This window comes from Trachypithecus francoisi, unplaced genomic scaffold, assembly GCF_009764315.1.
Source record: "Trachypithecus francoisi isolate TF-2019V2 unplaced genomic scaffold, Tfra_2.0 Lachesis_group5, whole genome shotgun sequence".
Taxonomy (NCBI): Eukaryota; Metazoa; Chordata; class Mammalia; order Primates; family Cercopithecidae; genus Trachypithecus; species Trachypithecus francoisi.
In genome coordinates, this window is record NW_022681470.1 from 62,885,340 (window position 1) to 62,909,222 (window position 23,883).

A 23,883-nucleotide genomic window follows, 5' to 3' on the forward strand; every position below is an offset into this window, starting at 1 on the left:
GTGATGCAAATGTGAGTTTCTATTATGAATAAGATTGTGCTCAAGTTGGTGAAGGCTGGACTGGTGCATTCCATTCATTTGGTCTTGGGATCCCGAGGTCCACTGTGAACTACAGGTGAGGGTGGGATGCCCAGCAAGACCCCACAGGTGATACCCAGCAGAAGGGGAGGTGGGAGAATGAACCTACCCCCAGCACCTGTGCCCAGCCCCTCGCCTGGCCCTTAGTGTACTCAACAAATACTTGTTGAGTGAATTGATAAAAGGTGTTTTGGAGGAGATATGGACAGAAATGAGTAAGGGCAATGGCATGTGAGACATTTCAGTGGGAGAAATTAGAGACAGGGTGGCTTAAGGAAAACAGCACAAGTTTGAGAGCCAGATGACCTGGGTTCAAAGATTCAGTTTCTTCATCTGTAAATGGGGATAATAACAGTCGCAGGCAGTTGCTATGAGGATTAAGTGAGATCATGTGTATGAAGAGGCTGGCCTTTTATAGGCACCCAGTAAATGGTAGTGGCGACGATTACTATGATTAAGATGGGAGGGTGCTTTCTACCTCCTAGCAGAGACTATTCAGAGGCTTCCGGCCCTTCACAGGCCCATGAGGCGGAGTGGTCTGGCTCTTCCTCTCCACCTGCTCCAGAGTCTGCATGGGTCTGGTTGTCCAGGTGGTTTGCCTGGGGGGCACAACGAGTGGGGAGCATGACCTCCCCACATAGGAACCCGAGCTCCAGACCTTGCTTCAGAAAAAGACTTATGGTTTGGGGAGTCTAGCCCAGGCCACTAAACAGACAACCTGCAAAAAAAAAAAAAAAAAAAAAAAGCAAAAATTTCAAGGGAGGCTGAATGAAAAGAAGAGCCCTTTGGAAGAGGAGGTGATGGGAGATCTTGCTTCCACACCAACCAAGAGACAGCGATCCCTGAAGCATCTTCCTAGGCTGCTTTCAAAGGCTCTAACTTCCAGTAGTGTGTTTGTGGGTAAGGGAGTTATTAGCATCTGATTCTGCTGAACCCTACTATCCCAGCTCCCCTCCCCGCGATTTCCCCACTTCCTCAGTGGTACCTTTCTTCCTGCCACCCAGCCCACCCCCATCCTTGTTCCTGTCCTCTCCCTCCCCATCAGCCTCCATTCAGTTGTTCATCAAATCCTATTGTTATTTCCCTCCTTCCTCCCTCCCTCCCTTCCTTCCTTCTTGTCCTTCTGTCCTGTCCATTGCCTCCATGCCTCCACCCACCCTGTCCCATCACCTCCCTCTTCAAGTCTTATCTCATACCTGGACTATTGCAAAATTGATTTGCTGGTCTCCAGCCATGCCCCTTCAACCCAGCCTAAACTCCCTGCTCCGAAACCTCTATCTCCCTCATTTCCAGGAGGATGAGACCCAAACTCCTTATTTTGGCATTTTTGTTTTTTTATCCTCTGGCCTTGTATTGGTGGATTCGGGAAATCTGTTGGCCGGGTCCCTCCACACCATCTGGGCTGGTCTGTTCTGCACCCGCCAAACAAGCCTGGGTGTCTGTTCCCACTTTCCTCCTTACCTGAGGTGCCCTGACTCATTTCTGCCTTTCTAGACCTGCCCATCCTTAAGACCTGTTGAAGTTCCTCCTCCTTCCCTCTCCTTCCTCTCCAACACTTTTCCCTCCTCATTCTTGCCTATGAAGCCTTTTCTGACCACCTTGAAGAAACCCTGAAGGATTTCTCTTTCTCCCAGGATCTCCATGTGCACCCCTCCAGCCTATACACTAGTGTTGGCTTTGGCCATTTTTCCTTTGGGAGAAAAGCGGCAGGGTGGCGGAAGTCCTTCAGAGAGCAACAGGTAGGTGACTCAGGACCAGTTCTGCCCCTCTGGGCAGGCTCACAGACAGATGGGGCGCCAGATGCTAGGGAGTCCCCTCTGACACAGGCTCACAGAGGAAAAGCCTCCCCTGCTTTACTGGAATACCAAATCTATCTCTTTCCCATGCCCTCTGCCAATCCCGGAAATAGGATGCTGAAGGGGAGAAGTCTCTGGGAGCTTTCATAATTCTGAGTTTGCATAAAGAGGAGAACCCAGCAACCAGTCAGGGTCAGAACGTTTTGTGTAGAAGAGAACTTGAGGACCACATTCGTCCAACTGTCTCATTTTGCAGATAAAGAAACTGCACTTGGTTCCAACTCCGATGTTCCTGTTGGAAGGGGCTTCAGACCTTCCAGGAACAAAGCTGATCCCAGGACAATGTTTTCCCCTGAGTGGCACCCAGAATGCCCCTTTCTAACCACCCTGGCGACCTTGCCACCCCAGCTGATGGAACAGGACCTCTGGGTTCTGTTACTCCTCTTGAGGGCTCTGGTTCCCTCCTGGCCTTGGTTTCCCAGGACTATGATGGCCAGAGTTGCAAATCTGCAGCCACAGGAACTGCCCCAGCTCCTGGTGAGGAGGTGCCCTCAACGTACTTCCTAATTCCAAGAAAGGGGTTGAGGTGGGGTGGGACGTAGAAGGCAAGGTTACTTCATCCCCAGCCAGCCCTTCAAGTGAGGACAAGAGGTGGAGGGAAGAGGGATGGGAGTGGCAGAAAAGGGTGAGTGGCGTGGTGGGGAGGAGGGGTCTCAGAGAACTAGCAGGGATGGGGGTTCCAGGGAATCCGCAGAAAGCGTGTCTCACAATGCTAGGTTAGGGGTGGGAAAGGGGAAGAGGGAGCAAGAAAGAGAGCCAGGTATAGGGAACGTAACAATCTGATCCCCAGTTAAACAAACAAACAGCCCTGCTAGGTGATGTCAGCATCCCTGGAAAAAAAAGTCAAGTGCCCTATTGCCAGAGGTGTGTATCTACGAGCCCTGCCCCCACCACCCCTCCACAGCCTCCCATCCCCCCACCGGGCCAGGGATAAATAGCAGGTGCTATGTGATAATACTGAGAAACAAAAGGGTGACCCTGCCCCTCCTCCACTGTGCAGGGAAGGGGGGCAGGTCCCAAAGAGCTGGAGGGACTTACAGGAGGGGCTGTGAGGTTTAAGGGGAGTAGGGGGTGAGCCGGGGAGAGCAGAGGGCAGGAGATGTGGGTGCATGGACCATTCCTATGCCCCGGCAGGAGAGTGGGTCAAATCTGGAGCAGAGGGCATGCAGGGGTCCTACGAGGTGGAGGAGCTGGGAGAGGGGAAGCAAAGAGAAAATAGACCCTGCGGGGGGAGGGGGGCACAGGCTGGAGCAGATCCCCTCCTGGGTTTCTCCAGGATTTCTCCTCCAATGAGCTCATGCCAAAGCAAACCCCTGGTACCTCCTCCCAGTCACATTTCTGACCAGGTCTCTGTCAACACTATCCAAATATTGTAGGCAGAGATGGGCTGCGGCAGAGACAGGCTCAGGCAGACAGTGCCTGGGTGGATGCACCAAAAGTCTCGGAAGGGCACCTGGCCATGGGAAGCATGCAATAAACTCCGACTATTATCATTACTGCCATGATTCCAGAGGAGCCTCTTTCCTGCTCTGCCATCTCTAGTGGGCACTCTGCCTTTTTTTGGCTTTCCTTTTTCCATCTGCCCCTGTACCCACTGCCCCATGACTTAACTCCTCCAAATTTTCCCAGGACTTAATGAGAAGAACAGCAGAAAATCTTGTCAGAAAAGGGTAGAACATCGGGGGAGCAGGACAATGAAGGGCCTATTTGTGGGTTTTGGTCGGATCTGGAGGCGATGCTGTCACTGTGACCCAGGCTGACTTCCTCCCTCAGTCCTGCCGGGGGTGTGCATGTCGGGGAGGGGGTTTTTGACGCACGTGTGCCAGGTACGGGAATAGCCCCGGCTTGGCCAACCCACCCTGGCATCCTTATCACTGGTTCCTAGCCGGCTGGTTGCTGTGTTCTGGGAAGAGGAAAGGTCACCTTGAGGTTTCCCCTTTGCTCTAGCTGCTGGTTGCCTCCCTGCCTCATCCAGGGTGGGGGCCACAGGGCAAGAGCAGCCTCTGAGTGACCCAGGTGTGAATGTGAGGGGGACAGACAAACTGGCTGGGGTCTCAGTGGGAGGCCACTTCCCTGGCAGGAGGAGGAAGGATGTAGAGGCCTCTGCACCCCTAAGGCTTTTTTTTTTTTTTGGAGACGCAGTCTCCCTCTGTCACCCAGACTGGAGTGCAGTGGCACGATCTCGGCTCACCACAACCTCTGCCTTCTGGGTTCAAGCCATTCTTCTGCTTCAGCCTTTCTAGGAGCTGGGATTACAGGTGTGTGCCATGACACCCAGCTAATTTTTTTTTTTTTGTATTTTTAGTAGAGATAGGTTTTCACCATGTTGGCCAGGCTGGTCTCGAACTCCTGACCTCAAGTGATCTGCCCTCCTCGGCCTCCCAAAGTGCTGAGATTACAGGCTAAGCCACTGCACCCAGTCCCCCAAGGCATTTTTAAACACTCCTTTTCCTTCTACTGTCCCTGTGTTTCCAGGGCAAATCTCTCCCCGCTCCTCACCCAGCCTAATTTCTTCCTCAGTGTAGGGGAGGATGAGATGTCCCTAAGGTGTCATAGAGACCGCATCCCGTGTAGGGTAGAGATTCACTGATACTAACCCCCAAATCCCCACTCCTTATCTCCAGGCGGACTCTCCCTCCCTCTGCACTTTCCCCGCTGGGGATGGGTGCTGGGCTGAGGAAAAAGGCTTCAGAAAGAGGGATCAAGGCTAGACTTTGAGAATCACTTCCTAAGAGCAAGACTGACAAGGTCATGGGCTCCCTGGAATGGGCACTTGAGGTTAAATTCCTAGAAGTCTTTAAGGAGACTGGGGCTGCTTTCACTTGGAAGCAGGGCCTGGGCAAGGAGACCAGGGAAAGGCCCAGCTGCTCTGGTCCCAGAAATCCAGGCGAAAGCCCAGAGAGGCAGCCAGTAAAGATCAACTCCCCTTGAAGGAGTGGCTCTGCCCTTTCCATCTTCCAATAGTGACCCCACAGCCCGCAGAACTTGGTCAGTGTTGAGCTGGTCCTCAATTCCCCCAGCAAGTTCACGGGGGTCAGAGTCTGGCTGTTTAGTTCGGTTTAAGAGGCACTCTTGAATACTGGGTATATGCCAATCTCCGGAAGACTCTGGGCATTAAAAGATAAAGAGGCGTCCGTCTCTGCCCTAGGGTTTATACAAGTGAGACTCAGAGTGGGTGGCTAGTTCTGGAAAGTGCCTGGGAAGGCCATGCTTGTAGTGGAGGTGCTGCTGGGCCATGCTGGTCTCCATGCTGCCCATGCAGGGTCTTGCCAGGTTCTGAATGCCAGGGCCAGGATGAGGGAGGTGGGGGAGGACCGTGGGGCTCTAAGAGAGGGTAATCTGCATGAGTGAAGTCACTCAGGGGGAAAGCCCTCTCTCAGTCTGCCCACTTGGGGGGCTGTGTCACTCCAAGGTCTTCTTTTGGTGCTCAGACCCGTGGGACCAAGTGTAACGGGCAGTTGATGCTGGAATAATCAAAGCTTTGCTAGGTCTCAGCTGGGGACCCTCTGGGCTAGTTTTGAGGAATGGGAGCACTGCCTGAGAGTGGCTTGGAACCCCTTGGAGCTGCAGTATGAGGGGTTTGGAGGCTGAGAGCCTGGGGAGCTGGTGGCCCATCCATTGTCCTGGCCCAAGCCCTTCTGTGTTGAAGCATTCACCAGGGAGTCGGGCATCTCAGGTCCAGCTACCACCCACCCGCCTGCCTGATGGAGCTGGTCCCTTGTTCACCCTCTCCCACTCCTCGGTTTCCTCCCCCTCCACGTCTTCCAACTTCTCAGGACTAATGGAGATACATGGGATTCTGTGTAGTCCATGCTAAGTTCCCTGAGCTGGTGGAGAAGTAAATGAGTGAATGATGATGTCTGAGGGGTAGAAGGAGGGGAGACAGCCATACAGAGTAGGCTGGTGAGTCAAGCATTAAGAGCTTTTACCTCCAAGACTTGAAAAGAAAGGGAGAGGAGCAGTCCACAGCTTCAAAGGCTGGTGCAGAGGAAGGTCTAACATTTTCGTTTCCCTAGGAGGCCTTGCTTCGCTCTGTTTTGGGGTCTGGCGGCCTCCTCCACCACACCCTCACCCTACTTGCTCCCTCAGCTAAGCCCAGCCTTAAACCCAGGTCCTTACATGGACATGAAGACCCAAAGGGCGTCTCAGAGGGGAAGGGCTGGGAGGCTGCTTTCAGACTCCAGGGGCCAGAGTGTCCTTCCTACTTGTGCTCAGGTTGGCAGTTGGTTCCTGTCATCCCTCCTCTCATCCCTCCTCTCGGTACCCCTGGTGCCCGCCCTCTCGCAGGGATGACCCCAGCCCAGTGGGGTGGGCTGGGCTGGGTGGGGCTTACCGGTGGGTGAGCAAAGCCGGCTGGGCAGGGCTGCAGGTGTGTCTGGGGAGCGGGCAGCTGAAAGGTGTTCCTGAGGTGTGTGAAAGGGCTCTGCTCAAATAATCCAGGGAGGCGTTTATAAATAACTTCTCCTCAGGGCCACGGGGTGAGCCCCGGCTTCGGATTGGCTCAGAGGGGAAGTGGTTTTGAACACTACACCATAGCTAAGCCTGAGGAGATAGGAAAAGGAGATAAGGGGGAAAAGGTCCCAAATGAACAGCCCTTTTTTTGTTTTACCTGGGGAGCAGGGCTGTTTGATGGGAGCTTGGCACTTCCTAAATCCACCCCGAAGACAATAGGTCACATTCAGTGGGGCTCCTGCCCCACAGGCTCCCCCAAGGCAGCCTGGAAGGAGGGGGACGAGGCAGAGGAGGGGACAAGGCAGGACAAGCTCCTCTCAGCTTGCTGTCCTGCTGCTTATGGGGCTGGGGGTCAGGCCAAATAGCCTCTTGGACAATGGGAGCTATTGAGGCCACCCGAGGGGTGAGCTCTTGGGGCTGCTTGCTTTGAAGATTGGCGATCTAGGGGGTGGGAAGACCGTAGTCCTCTGAACACCCCTGGGGAAGGGGAAGAACCATGTCTGGGAGGCCCTGGGAGCCTTTATGCGGTTTTGGGTTGTGATGGACACCTGGTTCCCCGTTCTGTCCCCAGTCTTAAGTTGCTTGTGAGTTCTGTGCCTTGGTCTATCCAACAGTGCAATGGGGGAAATTATTCCTGGCCCCCTCCAGGTAGTGTGCAAAGAGAACACAGGGGTTTAGGATCTGATAAAAGAGCTCAAGAAACTGGACTTAGAACAATTATATGAGAGGCGACCTGAAGGGTAGCAAATCTCCAATCACAGCCCTCTGCTGCTTCCAGGAATTAATGTCTCCCTGGGTCATGGCACTGCTCCGGCTGCTGCCAGCAGAGCTGCCCATCCCAGGCCCAGTGAGTGCTGCGGAAGGACCTCAGAAAGCAATTCTGGACAGGGGCTGGGAGGGTGGGGGGGGTGTTTCTTGATTTACTTCCTGGGAGGGAGAGTCCCTTCCTGACACCAGGTGCCTGTTCTTTGAGACATCAAAGGCTGCACTGTCCTCATCCTCAACTGTCCTCTCATCTCTCCAAAAGACACCAGAGGCTCTGAAGTGGGCTGGAATCTGTGCAAGGGGCTTCAGTAAGGCACCTCTGGAAGTTGGGGTGAAAGTTCCACATGGTGAAATGCGCTAGCTTCAGTACATAATAGGGACTCAATAAATATTTGTTAAATGAACGAAAGAGTGAATTGTCTGCAAGCCCAACCCAAGGGATAGTTTGTAGAAGTATTGCTTGTGGGGACTAGGGAAACACCCGGGGTCACTCAGAGTTGTCAGGGTGTAGCCAGACAATTGGCTGAAGAGAGCCAGAATTCAAGTGACCCAAGTGTGCCCTGACACCCGGCTGAGGGAAGGATGTGTACATGGACACTGCCTCGGGGAGCCCTTCCCCAGACCCCTATGTGGACTTAGCTGACAGGTTGCACATTTGTTCCTCTGGCTTCCTCTGCTTCACTCTCATAATACTGACCACAATTAATGGTAATTATGTACGGAATTGTCAGTCTTTCTGCAAACACTGTGAGCTTCCTGAGGAGGGCAAGGGGGCAATGCCTCTTTTGTATCCCTACCCATCTAGCCCAGTGCCCGGCACTTAGGAGGAGCTCAATGTAGATTTGTAGAATGAATGAACAATTGTACGATACAGTCTTTAAATGAAGCAGAGCCAGAGGGCGAGAATTTGTCCATGCATCTTCAGTATTGTCCAGTGTCATGGGTAGCCTGACCTGTTCTAAACTTTGGCCAGGAAATTCCTAGAAAGCAGATGAGTCATTAGGTTCTTCCTGTAGCCAGGTGACAGTGGCCATCAAGATCAAACAACTAAGTCCCCTTGCTGAGACACCATGTCCACCAGGGAATCTTCTGGTTGTTCGTCCTTTAGGGCAGAGAATGCACTGCCCAGCTGGCTGGAGTGTCTAGGGCTGCTTTTGCAGGCATGCTTCTCTTTTAAATGACCCATGGACATTCTGGGCTACCCATTGGTCCAGTGTGAGTTTTATTAATGTGAGTTAGTATCTCCTGAGTCTGACCTACTTTCCATAGTAACACTTGGTTTTCACACAGGTTATTTGGTTTAATTCTTATACCAAACATATAGGTATGTTACTGTCATTTTTTGATGAGTAAGCTGAGTTGACTGAAGTGAAATACCTTGTCCAAGGTCACAAAGATTTGGATGGAAGAGACAGGAATCTAACTTGGCTAAAATGGCTTCAAATCCTCTGCTTAGTCTATGATATCATCTTAACCTTTGAGCCTGCAAAGCTAAGGATGAGAACCTATTCAAGACCATACCTTTTAGATACCATCAGGCTCCCTTGCAGGTATAACTCCTAAGGTAACCCGGATGAAGATGTCTGGGGCCTCCGGGACATGTACTGGAGTTGGAAACTTGTTGTCTGTTCTCCTCAAAACTTTTCTATTGTCTCAGCAAAATTCTGAGCAGGTAGCCCTTGCATCATAGGGACAGTAGGGATAGATGAGCCCAGAGATTCCTCTGAACTCACCAAGGAAGATGGACAGGGGCCTCAGAATCTGGGGACTGGTCATTGGTGGGAGGTCCAGGAAGAAGGAAAGTAGACCAGAGGCTAGGGAAGCAGAAGATAAGAGGGAGAGTGCCCCTGATGGCTGAAAATGCATCTTGGGGATATTTTGGGTAGAATTAAAGTGTGGACAAATTTAGGGTTGGTGGAGGGAACAGAAAGATATGGAGAGACAGGTGACAGGAATAAAAACACAGAGAAAAGGTGAGGGAGACAAAGACTCAGAAACAAAGAGAAAGGAGCCAAGGACACATTAACAGCCATAGCAGCTCAGCCTGGAGTTTTGCTAAAATCATCTGTGTTTCATGATGAAAGCGATGAACAGCAACCCTATGCTTCTCTCTGGAGCAGTATAGAGAATCCTTTGAAAGCAACCTACTTCGCCCCCAGCCCTGGGGTGGGATGCTGCATTCATTCATTCATTCATTCATTCATTCACTAGAAACCCCTTATCGAGTGCCAGATTCCTATACTGGGAAAAATGAAATAAATCAGACACAATCCCTGTCCTGAAAAGATCTCACAATCTGGTGAGGAAGACAGGAAGGTAAAGAGACCACTGTAACATGGAACATAGGGTGCTATGGGAGTACAGGGGAGAGGCGCCCAGATCAGCCCTCCAGGGGACAGAGAAGGAGCTGGGAAGACTTCCGGCAAGAGGAGGACAGGAAGGTCGGTCACAGCTGCAGCCTGGACACCTGAGCTATAGACTCCAGGCCGGGGAGGACTTCCAGGAAGAAGTAGGATGGCGGCTGCCCCTGGAAGCACTGTTTCTAGAAGGGATTTCCAGCTTATTCTCAAGTCCTTTTTGACCTCTGAATGCACCCAAGATTCTCTGCCTTAAAGCCCATCCCTGTGTTCCCCTGTGATCCAGAGCTTGCGACCACACACACACACACAGTCACACTGAACAGTCACACATAACACTGAGTTATGCAGATAAAGCCAAAGTATTCCTAAGGTTCTCTCCTGACACATCTCACCTTTGAGCTGATCTTGCTAAGAAACAGCTGGTTTTCAGATGGGCAAACTCAGGCTAGACCTGCAGAAAGGAGACGAATTCTGCCACCTCTGTCCATCCTTGGGCCTCTGGTCTTATCTGCACCTGCTGGCTTCTTGCATGTGTGCCCTGTGTGGGTGCCAAGGGTGTGGGCAGGAACATGTTTTGGGCAGAGCAGCCTAGTGACTTAAGCAAACACCTTAAGGCTGAAGACAGCAAAGTCTTCACCACCCTGCCCTGCAGTGGCAGGATCTGACCTGGCCCCGCATGGCTGCCAGTTTCATAAGTGCTTGAGAACTGGTGGGACTGCAGAGGTACCCAAGAAGAAGTGAATCCTCACTTCTCTCCCCTGGGAAGCCCAGGGGCTCAAGTCCCCCAGCTGTGAGTATCTTAGGCTGGTCAGGAGACATGGAAGGCAAGGTGAGCAGGGTGATGCCAACCAGTGCTTGGTCTTTCAACACAGGGAACTCCTAGCATGTACCCAGCACTGTGCTAGGCACTGGGCATGCAAGACCCAGTGAGAACCAGTCCTTGGAAGATCAAGACCCTGGCAGGAGCAGGCAGAGGAGGCTTCTAGAATACACACAACAACAGAGCTAGGGGACAGTATGTTAGGAGGAACCTTGGGGTGGACTCTGAGGTGGCAAGGGTCTGGACAGTTCTTGTCTGGAGACAGGTCAGCATTGATCATGATCCCTGCACATCTGAGGCCGGAGGAAAGGATGTGTCACAAACCACAGAACGGGAGACAAGGAGGGGGCCTTAGGGTCCATCTGGTTCACCTCCCTCGTTTTACATATGAGATACCTGAGGCTCCAGAAAGGGCCAGGGACCTGCCCAAAGTCACCGGGAGAGATAATGGCAGAGCTGAGGAGATGGCTCAGGTCGGTGTCTGCCTCAGGACCCCAGCCTATCCCTCCGCCCTGGCTCTGGAGCACAAACCAAGCCCTCTTTCCACAAAGAGGGCAAGAAGTCACGTGGGGACCTCCTCCCACTCCCCATTCGGTCATTACCCAGACACACCCTGTGCTCCGAGGTGGGCATGTGCTGGCTGCCACTGCAGAGGCACTGTTCTGCCCGTCTGAACTCGGTTGACTTTGTTAAAGGAGTGGTTTAGGGTTGGGACTGGGGGTGTGGGGGAAGCAGGTCTGCAGTGTCAGGACTTGGGAGCGCAGGGGGATATAACTCCTAAGTGGGCGTGTCCTGCAGCTTCTAGAAGGAGGAAAGGATTCTGCTCCAAACCAGAAATTGGCCTGGGTGAGGGTGTTCAGGGCAGTTCACACTGCCCTGGGAATGCTGAGATTGGGGCTGGAGCTGGGGAGGAGGTGAGTTCCAGGTGGTTACTGTTGACTGATGGGCCTCCTGGCTGCAATCCTGACACGGGGGCCTTAAGCCAAACACATATTAACCTGGGCATAGGGGCTGCTTCTAAGGGTGGGATGTAGACCCCAATTCAGGGAGAACTGAGAGAGCTGGAGAAGCATGGAATTGAGAATCTTGGGCACCAGGCCTCACCCTATCTCTAGGATCTGGCTTAGGCAGCGAGGGTATTACAGCAGAGGTGGTGTTTTCTGACTGCAGTAAAGTCATAGGAAAGTGATACCTTCCAATCTCTCTCTTTCTATTCCACATTCTCCAGGAAAGAGTCCGAGACTGGAAGGTGCCTAACACCCACCACCTGATCCAGCCCACCTGACTCTTCCTCCCTGGTGACTCCTGACCACATAGACCCCTGTTTTCTGAATGCCAACAGCTGTGCAGTCTGAACCTCACAGCCGGCAAAAGATGAGGTATTCTAGGTCTTCTAGGTCAGGTTTAGTACACACCCTGTGCTCTGAGGTGGGCATGTGCCGGTTGCCGCTGCAGAGGGACGGTTCTGCCCGTCTGAACTCGGCTGACCTTGTTAAAGGAGTGGTTTAGGGTTGGGATTGGGGGTGTCGGGGAAGCAGGTCTGCAGCATCAGGGCTTGGGAGCCCGGGGGATACAACTCCTAGGTGGGCGGGTCCTGCAGCTTCTAGAGGGAGGAAAGGATTCTGCTCCGAACCAGAAATTGGCCTGGGTGAGTGTGGTTCCTTGAAGCCCTGGACTGTATCACAAGCACTTGCGAGACATCAGAATGTACTGGAAGAAAGAAAACTTTAGGCTCAGATCTTGGCTGTGGGATTTGCTAGTCATGAGACTTGGGGCAAAGTATTAAACTCCCAGGCTCAATTTATTCATCTGTGAAGAGGGCCGAGTGGCAAAAAAGGAGGTGCGATTGTTAGGTGAATTCCTTTCCTTTGGGCACAAAGACAGGGCCCAGGAAAGACAGGGCCCAGGAATGACCACTGGTGGCATGGCCATTTGCTTATCTCCATCATCTCTCTGATAGCGCAGTGTATCAGCTCTTCAGCCACACCCCAGCTAGGCAAGACCCTTCTCAGCTGCACAATGAATGGCCCTTGTTCCCTTGTCCCAGGGAGCCAGTAGTGCTGAGCTCCCATTTGCAGGTCTTGCCTCACCATCTCCCAGAGATACAGCCAAGTGGCAGAATGGGTTCCAGAAGGCTCCCCTCCCAAGCTTCTCCAGCAGAGCAAAACCATGGTGGCAGTAACTGCACCTGAGCCCTGGAACCCCAGCCCCCTCTGCTTTTTCTCCTTTTGGAATGTGCCAAATGGAAAGGGTGTGAGTGAATGTGTGTGTGTGTGTGTATGTGTGTGTGTGTGTCTGCAGTGTGAATTTTGAACAGGAGTGAGAATGCTTTTCTAAAAGAGAGGGATACTTGGGTATGTAGTACACCTTTCCTCTTTCTCCCTCCTCACCTCCACATGCTCCCTAGTGACCAGTGATCTTTGCCTAGCCCTGGATGCAGCTGAGCCCTCTCGCCCTCTAGATACCTGGAGCTTTCCTGCCTAAGGAATAAACCAGACTCGCTAGAGCCAGACCCACAGGTGTAGGCAGCTTTTGCAAGAACAGAGTCTTGCAGCAGGGGCTGCTCCAGTTCACACTGGAGAGAAGGGAGTGTGGAGGGGCATGTGTCTACCATGAGTGTTTAGGGGACAAGTCCAGAAATTTATCAGCACCCCTCTGCAAAGTAAACCTCCTATTGCTCTGGGATTTTTTACCTTCCAAGGTCAGGATACTTAGCTCCCTGATTCTACCCTCTCCCTCTTTCCAGCACCCTCCCCAGAACTGATCACTGAGGGCTAAAGTGGAGATGGTAGCAGTGTCAAGGATAGGCTTGCAGCCCTAGAGAAAGGACATGTCCATCCTAGGAAGGAGACTGGAACCAAGCCAGGGCTTTAGTCTGGGACACACTTGGGTGCCCTGACCAGCCTAAACTGCACTCTCCATCTGGGATTGGGGTCAAGTGTGAACTGTGCATGGGATTCCCTGAGCAAGGTGGGCCCAGTATGAGGGTGGAGGAGGAAAATGGACTGGCCTGCTGGGACCTCAGCTGGGGCCACTTCTCTGGGTCTCCCAGCACAGCAGGCAGGCCCTAGGTAGGTGTGACAAAGGCTGGCTGAATGGCGCTGGGGTCCAACCCTCAAGAAATTCCTTCACCCCCAGAGTACAGAAAACAGGCCACTGAATGAGTGGGTTCTTGGTCAGCTGGGGCTAATTCCTGTCAGCCCTCCAGGACTGTGCTCTGGCCTGGCCTGCTCACAGGGCTGCATTGTTCCCTGGGAGCCTCTTGAGCATTTAGCTTGTCTCGTCCTGCTGGGACATTTGTTGGCTGTGATTCCTGCTGAAGACATCTTCAGGGGGCAGGCAGGACGCCAAGCTTGCGGGCAGGACTTGAGCGGCTCCACCGAGCAGGGAGCTCAGAAGCAGCAGGGGCTCGCCAGCCTGGGATGTGACCATCTGGGGCTGTTTGCCAAGGACAGGAGCAAGTTTGCTTGAGAAGTTCTGAGAGCCCCACTGGCCCTGGCAAGGAGACTGAGTGCAGGCTCTGTCTGCAACCAGTGTCTGAGATTGGCTCCGTCCCCTCCAGAAACAAGCTGTGTGATTACGGGCGAGTTAATAAACCTCCCTGAGCTCTTGGCCTCCTCATCTGCAAGATGTGGGTACTAGCAGCACCTACCTCAGAGTGACTTTGTGAAGATTAAACAAAGTAATGCATGAAAAGCACTTAGCTCAAGGTCTAACACTTCTTAGCTCCAGAGGGCCCAGCCCACTAACACTGCCCTTTCTCTATGCTCTCTCCTCATCCAGCTTGGATTGCTCTCCCTTCTCGCCTCATCTTCCCAAGCACTTCAACACAAGCCACAGCTCCCTGCCGCCTGCTGCGTGCTCTGGTTGTACCCACACTCCCCTAGCACTCTCAGGTGGTAACTCTAGTTAGATACTTGACCACGTGTTGTCAGGGATTTGGCTCTAATGGGAGGCTTCATTCCTGGAGCCTAAGATTTGGGATGTTTGCTTGTTTTGTCTCCTTTGCGGACCAAAACATGCTAAGCATTTTAACAAGAGTGCTTACCTGTTGACTGAACGTACCCGTCCTGGGTCCTGCCCCTGGGCAATTAGAGTAACCATAATTTATTGTGGTTGTAGTTATGCTCTTTGGAGATCCGAGGGTTCCAAAGATGTGCTTCAGTTGCAGCCACACCCCACCAGCTGGTGAGCTCATGTGAGTGTGACTTACCCAAATTTTGCTGGCTTGTGTCCCCTCCCTCTGACTCAGAGCTCGTGTCCTTCCGCAGCTACAGTTTGCCATGGTTATGCTTGGGAGTCTCTGGGGTGTCTCTGGGTAGGCTCTTCTGCTCCAGACTTGTTCTTACTGTCTCTTGCCCAAGGGTCATGGAGACAGAGTTCCTCCTGAGAATTCTGCCCTCTTGCACTGGTGCCATGTCCTGGAGCTCCAACTCTTGAGGGTCCAGCATCTCAGGGCACACTATGACCAGCTGCCACATCGTGTACCATGAGAAGTGTAGGTTGTGGCATCTCTCCAATCTGCATCACACTGTGTTGTCCCAACCCTGAGGGTGCTATGGCGCAGAGTGCTAGTTATCCACCATTAGAGACGAATTATGGTAGGACACATGGTGGCCAAACGGGACTCCACTTCCCAGCCTTCCTTGGAATGAGGTGTGGCCATGTGGCTGAGTCCTCACTGGACTGTGGAACGGAGAACGAGGCCGGTCACTTACAGGTCTGGGTCTTGAGTTGTTGGGCATGCATTCTGTATGCCCTCTCCTCTTCCTGCCAGCTGGAGCCTAGATGTGGTGGTGACCCAGCTTTCACTATGCATGAAGACAATGGCCTGGCAAATGGGAAAGCAACAGAGGGAAGGAACCTGGGCCTGTGAATGACCTCAGAAAGCCGAGAATGCCAGCAGCCTGGACTGCTCACTTCGAGACTCACTAGTGCCCCAAGAAGAGAAAAACTCCTGTACTCTGTAATCTACCATATTGAGGTTCTCTTTATAATGGGACTTTAGTCTTCAACACACACATGGGCCCTGAGTCTCATTAAGTCCCTGGTGAGAACAGCTTTTTCTGCTTCTGCTGTAGTCCTGCACCGCATCCACCCCCCGCCCGCCACACCCTCTCTAAGGGCTGAATGGAACCCAAGGGCCTAACTGGGGAAAGAGGTCATAGAAGCCCATTTCCTGAGTTCTCCTTCTCTGCGTCAAGAGATTTGATCACAGGGACTCTTCCTTTCCTGTAAATGCAGGTCTGGAGGACCTTTGATTCACTAGCTCATCAGACCTACCCAGACTCTGGATTCTAGTATAGGGTCATCCGGGTCACCTAGCCATGTGCATCTTTAACAACGGAAGCTTAGTAATTGATGCCCCAGCATAAGTTAAGCTTCATTGAATGAAGGCTCAGTCCTCCTGCTTGGCTCACCTCTGTCTCCTGCTTAGAGTAAGAGAAAGCAAGCATTGGAGGTCTTTCGGATCAGGAAAGAACCGTGTGGGTTAGTAACTTCCAGGCCCCTCTTACTGTCTCTTATAGTAAGCAGGTGATAGATGAAGTTGTGCTACTAATTGAGGTTAAGAAAAAATAGTGCTTTAAAAGTTCCTTGCATTTGTAGAGCACTTAGAGTTTATAGAATGCTTTAGCATGCAATATCTGAAGCTATTTATCCCCATTTTGCATATGTGGAGACTGAGGATCAGTTACCCCCACCTAGGATATGCCCAAGCTTGGGTTAGCTCTCAGGTTTCCCGACTTCTAGCCTTGTGCTCTTATTTCTATACACTGCCAGGCTGAAAAATAATGTTTTGTGACTTACACTCAGGAAGTTGTGAACATCGAGGATGGCTTCGAGACGAGGGTATTGTGTTCACTTTGGGGGAAGCATTTCACCAACTGAGGTCTCAGTTCCTTCTGTAAATGTGAAAGCCATGCCGACCTCTCCCAGACCAAGTAGAGAGTTTGTTGTTGTCACACACATGGTCCCTATTCCAATTCCTGCCCTTACTCTAAGACTATACGGTGAATCGGTCTGTGGAAGTTGGGGTTTGAAAGGAAGATGTGTCCTGGGGCTGCTGCTTGCAGGTAGGTTACCCTGAGGTGAACCACACCAGGCTGTCCTCTGGGTGGGGAAGTGTCATCTGAGACAAGTCCTCAGCCCAGGGAGACTGGGATGGGGCTGAGGTGAGGACTTGCTCTTTCACCTCGAGTAGCCCAGCCACACCAGGTGCCTGGGTGGAGTGTAGGATAAAGGGCCAGTGGGGAAGAAAGGTTGGTTTGACCCTAGTGCCCCTGATTTTGCTGCCCCACCAATTACACAAACACAGCCCTGTACACCTGACATGAGCACACCCACGTCAAGAACCACAGACCCCAAGCCCCGGGCCCCTCAGCTTCTATAGAAAAGCAGCATGCAGGATTCAGGTTAGACACAAAGGAAAACTTCCAGGGTATGGGTATTAGATCAGAGACTGGATAGTGTGGAATTTTCTGAAGGGTGTATGATAGTTTCTATAAACATGAAAAAAATGCTTATCCTCTGGTGAAGGGGGTGGGGATGGGGCTGGTAGAGACAGTTCAAGTGGACTTGCCTAGAGGTAGCTGGATGAATAATGTGTAAAACCTTACTGGTGAAGGCCTTCAAGCCCAGGCAGAAAGAAAAACAATGAAAGAATGAAGCAAGAGGCATGTAGGAACTATACCTCTTGCTTATGTCTATGCCTGGGAGAGGGAAAGATCATTCTTGGCTTCGAATACAGAGAAGGGGAACTAATTGCCTGCTGGGCAAGTGGTTACCAGAGAAGCAGGACCCTTTGGCTCTCAGAACAGGGAAATGGTGGGAGGTCTGTGAGATGCAGATTTCCGTGTGTCTGGCGGTCCAGGGTCCAGTGACATCTACAGTGGTTATTTGGACTGCCCAGGCAAATGAACTCAGGGGATAGTGTGAGAGGGAAGCCAGGGAGGAGAGCTACAGAGTGGCTGCTGGCCTCTGCTCCACGAAAGCAAACAAACCAAGGCCTTGGGAGAGCAGCTGAGAGGGTCCTACGGAGGTAGGATGATTCTCGGACCCCAATTCTTCCTATTTCCACATTTTAACATGAAACATTTCAAACGTACAGAAAAGTTGAAAGACTTCTATGGTGAACATCGTACACCTGCCAGTTAGAGTCCTCCCTTAACATTTTGCTCTGTGTTGCAGAACACATATCTACACAACTACCCATTCCTCTATCCATCCATAGATCCCTTGTATTTTTGGAAGCATTTCAAAGCACAGTGCAGACATCGGTAGCCATTCAGACCAATACTTCAGCATCATATCATTAGCAAAGTTCAATATTTGTCACAGTTATTTTTTTCTATGGAGATAAGTTTTACATACAAGGAAATGCACAATTCTCCAATGTGTCGCACATGAGTTCTGACAAACGCCTACACCTGTGCAACTCAAATCAAGGTGCAGAACATGAGGATGACTCCAGAAAGCGCCCCCATGCCCAATAAATTCCTGCCCCATCCCCAAGCAACAACTGTTCTTTTTTTCTACCAGATTTGGTTTTGCCTGTTCTATGACTTCATCCATATACATGAAATCATACAATATGGACTTGGGTGAAGGTTTCTTCCCTCAGCATAATGACTCCTGCAGTCTTTGGGAAAGAGTCTGCTTTATAAAAAGTCAGACTTTTTTCTTTTTCTTTTTAACCACCAAAAATCATGCCCGCACATCTAATCTTCATTAAGTCCAGGGAAGCTGTGTTTACAAGGGCATGGTCAACACCCCAGAGCACTCATACTGTTTGTCCTTGACCACCTGAAGGTAAACAGGGCTGAGCCAAGAGACATCTGCGAGCTGGGCTAAGTTTTTCAGCTCCTAGTCTCCTGTTTCTGCTACTAACTGCTCTTTGGGGCACCACCTGCCTCCAGCCCCATGGACTATTCCCACTCCAGGTACATAGGGCTCTGCCTTCTTCATGCCCTCCTCCACCTCCCTAACAAAACCAGAAGGATCTGACCACCAGCCATTTACACTAGATGACTGATAGTCCCGGTTACACTGTAACTGCACCGCCTTCCACGGAGGTGTTGCCTCTACGAGATATTGACTTGGGTTTATCTCTGAATGGGACCTGATAGGCTCCGCAGCCCTGCGCCTCTTGGACTTCTCCCCAAGGCTCCTCTAAGAACGGGGAGTGTGACTGTGTCTCCACAGGAATGCGAAGGTGCAACTCAGAGGCACTCAGTGGGCGCAGCTTCATTCTTAGACACAACCCATAGACAAAGTGCGGAAGACTTAAAACTGTGATGATATAAAAGTAATGTTGTGGCTCACAGAAACCTGGAGGAGGGGCAGAGGATACAGATTCCCACATCCCTCCCAGAGGCAGGATGATAGGCACTATCTAGAGCTGATGCATTAATAAGAAATAAGGAAAGGAAGGAAGGAAGAAAAGAAGGAAGGAAGGAAGGAAGGAAGGAAGGAAGGGAGGGAAGGAGGGAGGGAGGGAAGGAGGGAAGGAAGGAAAGTAGATAGGTAGACAGATAGAAAGATTTAAAGATATTGAAAGTCCCAAAGGCAGCAACCAGAAGACCCAAAATAACAAAATTAGGAAAAGGGAGAGGAGAGGTTGGAACAGTTTCAGCAGATGTGTCATTGAAGAATCACATATTACCTCAAAAATGCATGTGAGCTGGGTACAGTAGCTCATGCCTGTAATCCCAGCTACACAGCAGGCAGAGGTGAGAGGATCACTTGAGGCTGGGAGTTTGAGACCAGCCTAGGCAACACAGCAAGACTGCCTTTCTTTTCTTCTCTTCTCTTTTCTCCCTCCCTCCCTCCTTCCTTCCTTCCTTCCTTCCTTCCTTCCTTCCTTCCTCTCTCTCTCTCTTTCTCTCTGTCTTTCTTTCTTTCTTCTTTATACAGGGTCTCATTATATTATCTGGGCTGATCCCGAACTCCTGGGCTCAAGAGATCTGCTCCCCTCCGCCTCTGAAAGTGAGCTGCTGTGCCCAGCTGATCCTGTCTCTTACATTAAAAAAGTGCATGTGAATGAGGCATCCACTCCCTACTATGCCCAAGTTTATCTGTGATATGAAAGCAATTCTCCCCTCCCCACACTGCCACATCCAAAGAAAAGCGAGGCACTAGGTTCTGTGTCACAGTTTTTCCTTCACTTGGAGTTCCCTGACCCGCCATGGCATGGCTTTGCAGGAGATGCACAGCTTTTGGCAAAGGCATTTTAGGCATTGATGGGAAATGACAAGTGGTATGTGGGGCCTGAGGGACCCAGAAAATTGCTCTTAGTCCATCCTGCTGGTCCTGAAGGGAAACCCTAGTCTTTCCTTTTATCAGAGCTTTGGTTGGAAGAAGGGGTGTTCCTCCTCCCCAAATGGCCTCTGCCCCTGGAGAGGCTGACTGAGCCACGGGAAGCTTGCTTCTGAAGCAACTCAGAGTGAAGGGGTTCTGCTTCTTTCTCCACTGGCTCTCTCGGCATCAGGAGGCCACCAGAAATGGGCACAGAGCTACCTGCCGCCAGCCTGTTCCCTCCAGTCCTTCCCTTCCAGACCTAGGCTCCCTTCTCCCTCCTGCCCTAATCCTGTGGTTGTTCCTCCAGCTCCCAACTTCATCTTAACCACAGTTAGGTTTATCTAACTTGGCTGTATTTCAGAACCTTCTGGAGGAGTTTTTATTTTTTTTTATTTTTTATTTTTTTTGAGACGGAGTCTCGCTCTGTCACCCAGGCTGGAGCTCCACCTCCCGGGTTCACGCCATTCTCCTGCCTCAGCCTCCCGGGTAGCTGGGACTACAGGCGCCGCCACCTCGCCTGGCTAGTTTTTTTTTTTTTTTTTTTGTATTTTTAGTAGAGACGGGGTTTCACCGTGTTAGCCAGGATGGTCTCGATCTCCTGACCTCGTGATCCACCGGTCTCGGCCTCCCAAAGTGCTGGGATTACAGGCTTGAGCCACCGCGCCCGGCCGAGTTTTTAAAAGTACAGATTCTTAGGCCTTGTACCAAGAAATTCAGGTTGACTGTGCCTTGGTGGGACCTGGTTGTGAGCATTGTGTCCAAGCTCCTCAATGGATTCAAGCACACAACTAGGTCAGGGGTGCCCTGCCTTACCCCCAAACCTGCCTTCTTTCCCCACTTGCCTCCCAAATATGTATTCTATGTTTTCTGGCACACATGACATGACTTTGATTGGGAATTGATGATTTTCCACATCATCACTTTTAAAATCAGATACTCTCTGAAACGTCCCTCTGTCTGCCTACTGCTTCTACCCCGTCCCTGAGGCCCATCATCTTTATCAGCAGTGTCATTGTAGAAGACTCATCCCTGTCTCCTGGAGCTGCTCCTAACCTCTGGAGGCTCCAGAAGGCAGCCCCGAGCTGGGAGAGAGTGCAGCTCTACATTTTTCTAGCCAAGAGCGAAACGGTCACATTGGGGCCTGGCTCCATGTGTGTCTCAGTCTCAGCCCCAAATCAAGCCCCTCTTCCTCTGAACAACTGGATTCTTCCAATCTTTTTTGGGGGAGACTCTCCACAGTCCCCAAGGTGAGGAGAACGTATTGGTTATGTGCATCAGCCAGAACCCCTATCTTGTCCATAGGCACTGCATTTCCTTACTGGGCTTGTATTAAGCAGTGGAACTGATAATACCGTCTCAGCCTGTGACCGCCACTCAGGAAAATAGGCACCAATGAACCTGCCTTAAATGGTTGGGAAATCACCCCTCCTAACCATTCCACCACATCCATTGTAGGGAAAAAGAAAAGGAAAAAGAAAAGAAAAGCAGGAGACCGAACAAACAAGCTTTAGGACGAAGATGATAACCCCAAAACAAAATTCCAAGCACCAGTGAAGAAGAGGTTATTCTGAATTGGGGACAGTGTTGTCCAACTCCTCAAATTACAGCCACTTCCTATGGAACACACTGAATGGAGAAGAAACTAAATGTGTGTGTGTGTGTGTGTTTGAATGACACACCTGAGTTACAGTTTGCTAGTTATTTCTGCCTCCTCTGGCAAAGGACAAATAGAGGATTTTCTAGAGAAAAATGACTGAAGTCTGCAAAAACTCATTTGAAAAGTCAAGATTTTTTTTTTTTTTTTTTTTTTTTGCAAATGACCTTGTTCAAAGAGCTTCAGGCATTTTGTCCTTTAGCAGTTCAGCCCAGGTCCAGGCTGGAGAGTGAGATGGTGAAAAAGAGTCAGAGGTCAAGAAAGACACTCCAATTAGAATCCCCTGATTCTGCTGGTGGGAACCACCTCTCAGCCTCACTCTAACATGGCTCCTGCCCAAAGGAACATGAGAGTTTTAGCTTGGGGGGGCAACCAGAACCCCAAAAAGCTGCTTACTCCCTGGAGCTTTAGCTAGAAGACATCAGCTTGAACTGACTGACATCTCCCCCCAGGCCCCTGGGTCTGCCCTGCAGCTTCCCAGGAAAGGAATCACCCAATTAATTAACACCCTAGGCCACCGCCTGGAGGCTGGTGTCAACCTGCTGCTTCCCTGGGTCCAGGGACTTGTGACGGCTCCCTGGCTTTTCTCCTCCACTCCCAGCAGTAACCCCTCCAATTTTCTGTTTCTAAACATCATGCTTCTCAAAGTTCCATCATACACAGAACGCTCTTTATTAGTTATATATTTTTCTGCTTATGAAAGTAATTTTTTTGCCCACTATAAAAATGCAAACAAGATAGTAATGTGCAAATAAAAAAGCCAGTCTAAATAATCTCATTTTCCTAAGATAACCCGCCTTAGCAGTTGGGTATACACCCTTTCTGATCTTTCTCTTAAGTGTGTACAAACAGCTTCATGTGCCAAGCTGTTTGTTTCCCCATGCCTTTGCCCATACTGTCTGCCCTGCTTCCTGGAATGCCCTTTCTTCTCCTTTGCCAGGCTGACTTCTGCACAGCCTTCTGAACTTAGCAAACTTTCTCTTTCTGTCGCCCCCCAGCCTGGAACAGGTACCTTCCCCTGGGCTCCTTGACCCTCTGAACAGCACTGTCATGGCACCAGCACAGTGAATGATCAACTCTTCTCTGTTTGCGCATCTGTGTCCTCTACTAGAATATAGTATAGGTTAGTGGCTAAGAGATGAGGGCCAAGGTGGACCCCAGTTCCCTCCCTAGGAGCCCTAGCCCCTCTGGCTCTGTCGGACTGTCCCATTCACTTTAGCATCCTCAGTGTCTAGCACACTGCCTAGCACACGGTTGGCGCTCAACAGGTTATTTGTTGAATAGTGAGCGAGTGAATAAGTTCTGGGTCACCACAGGTGTCCCCACTATGGGACTTTTATATACAGGTAGAGAGCTGCAGAGAGGGGCAACCACCCCAAAACAGAAGAGCTCCATGTTGCTGAGCCCCAAAAGCTTCCACTAACTTATACTAGCTGTGTAATGTTGAGGGAAGTCCTCTCAGGATGCCATGAGAATAAGAATTTATAAAGTGAGGCTCCCTCCTACCTCCCACCATGGCTATACTCCCACTCCCACTTAGGAGGCAAGGAGGCCCTGTCCCTCAAGCCCAGTGAAATACCAAGAGCTCAGGTCTCTAATAAAGCTTGGCATGCTTGGCTCCCAGGGGCAGAGCTCCAGATGTACCAGCTGTGTGACCTTTGGCAGGTGCCATAACCACTCTGAGCCTCCTCTTGCAACAGGAAAATTAGAATGCGTTCAGTAATACCTATGTCACAGGTTAGGGAGGAAGACTAAATTAAGTGTGAACATTGGAGGCACTGTCAATTCCATAGCTCTTTGTTCTACCTCCCCTCAACCCCAGGGGGGTTCAAAGTAAGATCAGGGTGCTAGAAACCTGGACTTTAGCTCTGCCTCTCAGCCCAGGTGACTATGGGTGCATCTGTTTCCTCATCTGTAACATGGAGCCAGGAGTGTTGGACAAGATGGTTCCGAAGGCCCCTGCCAGCCTCTCACATTCGAATTGCTCTGAGAAGTGAAATGTTCTGCAAAGTGCCCCAAGTCCTTGGGCTATCATTTGGTCATGAGAAAAAAGGCTCTGCCACTGGCCAGCTCTCTCTCTCTTGCGCCATAGCCCCTGCCAGTCAGAACTGGGAACATGGAGACTGGCAGACCACCAGCTGGAACACCCCTGACCCTGGATTTCTGTGCTGGACACTGTGACACTACCTGATGCTGCTCCTTCCCAGTCCCCAGCAAGTGACAAATGTGAGGACAGTTTGTGTGATGCGTCTGTTGACTTTTTTGGAATGTGATTCTGCTCTTGAGGAGTGTGGGATCTAGTTGGGGAGGGAACACTGATAGGTGACCCTGATGTGGGGAATACTCATTGGGCACTGGAGTCTGTAGGGGCTCTTGAGGGCTGGGGTTGAGCTGGGCTTTGAAAGGTGCTTATGATTTGGGTATGTTAGAGGGAGGGTCTGTTGTGGGGGGTTGAGAGTTGAGTGCCTGAGGGCCAGTGGCAAGGCCAGGCTGGCTGAGGCTGAGTAGGCAGTGTCTATTCAACAGAGCAGGCATTGGATCGATCAAGCACTCCCCTTCTGGAGAGTACCAGATACCATGCAGAGGGAGGACAATGGTTGA

General features: G+C 51.1%; 1 protein-coding gene and 2 long non-coding RNA genes across 4 annotated transcripts in view; 1 reads left to right on the top strand and 2 right to left on the bottom strand.

Annotated features, from left to right (window-relative positions):
• SLC26A9 (solute carrier family 26 member 9) overlaps nt 1-6,357 on the bottom strand; it is a 30,645-nt gene extending 24,288 nt beyond the window's left edge. The window contains exon 1 of the mRNA XM_033196892.1: nt 6,268-6,357. The gene's annotated coding sequence lies outside the window, so the exon portion shown is untranslated. The remainder of the gene's footprint in view (nt 1-6,267) is intronic.
• The window catches only part of LOC117074940, a 43,857-nt gene that overhangs the window by 1,953 nt on the left and 18,021 nt on the right, over nt 1-23,883 (top strand). The gene's annotated exons all lie outside the window — the stretch shown is intronic.
• LOC117074939 lies at nt 12,128-22,967 on the bottom strand. 2 transcript variants are annotated; one of them, XR_004433782.1, is made up of 4 exons: nt 22,862-22,967; nt 16,140-16,234; nt 14,545-15,162; nt 12,128-13,900 (listed from the first exon to the last, which is right to left on the bottom strand). It is a non-coding gene; the product is annotated as an uncharacterized LOC117074939 (long non-coding RNA). The 2 variants fall into 2 exon arrangements; XR_004433781.1 differs by having other exon boundaries at nt 14,380-15,162.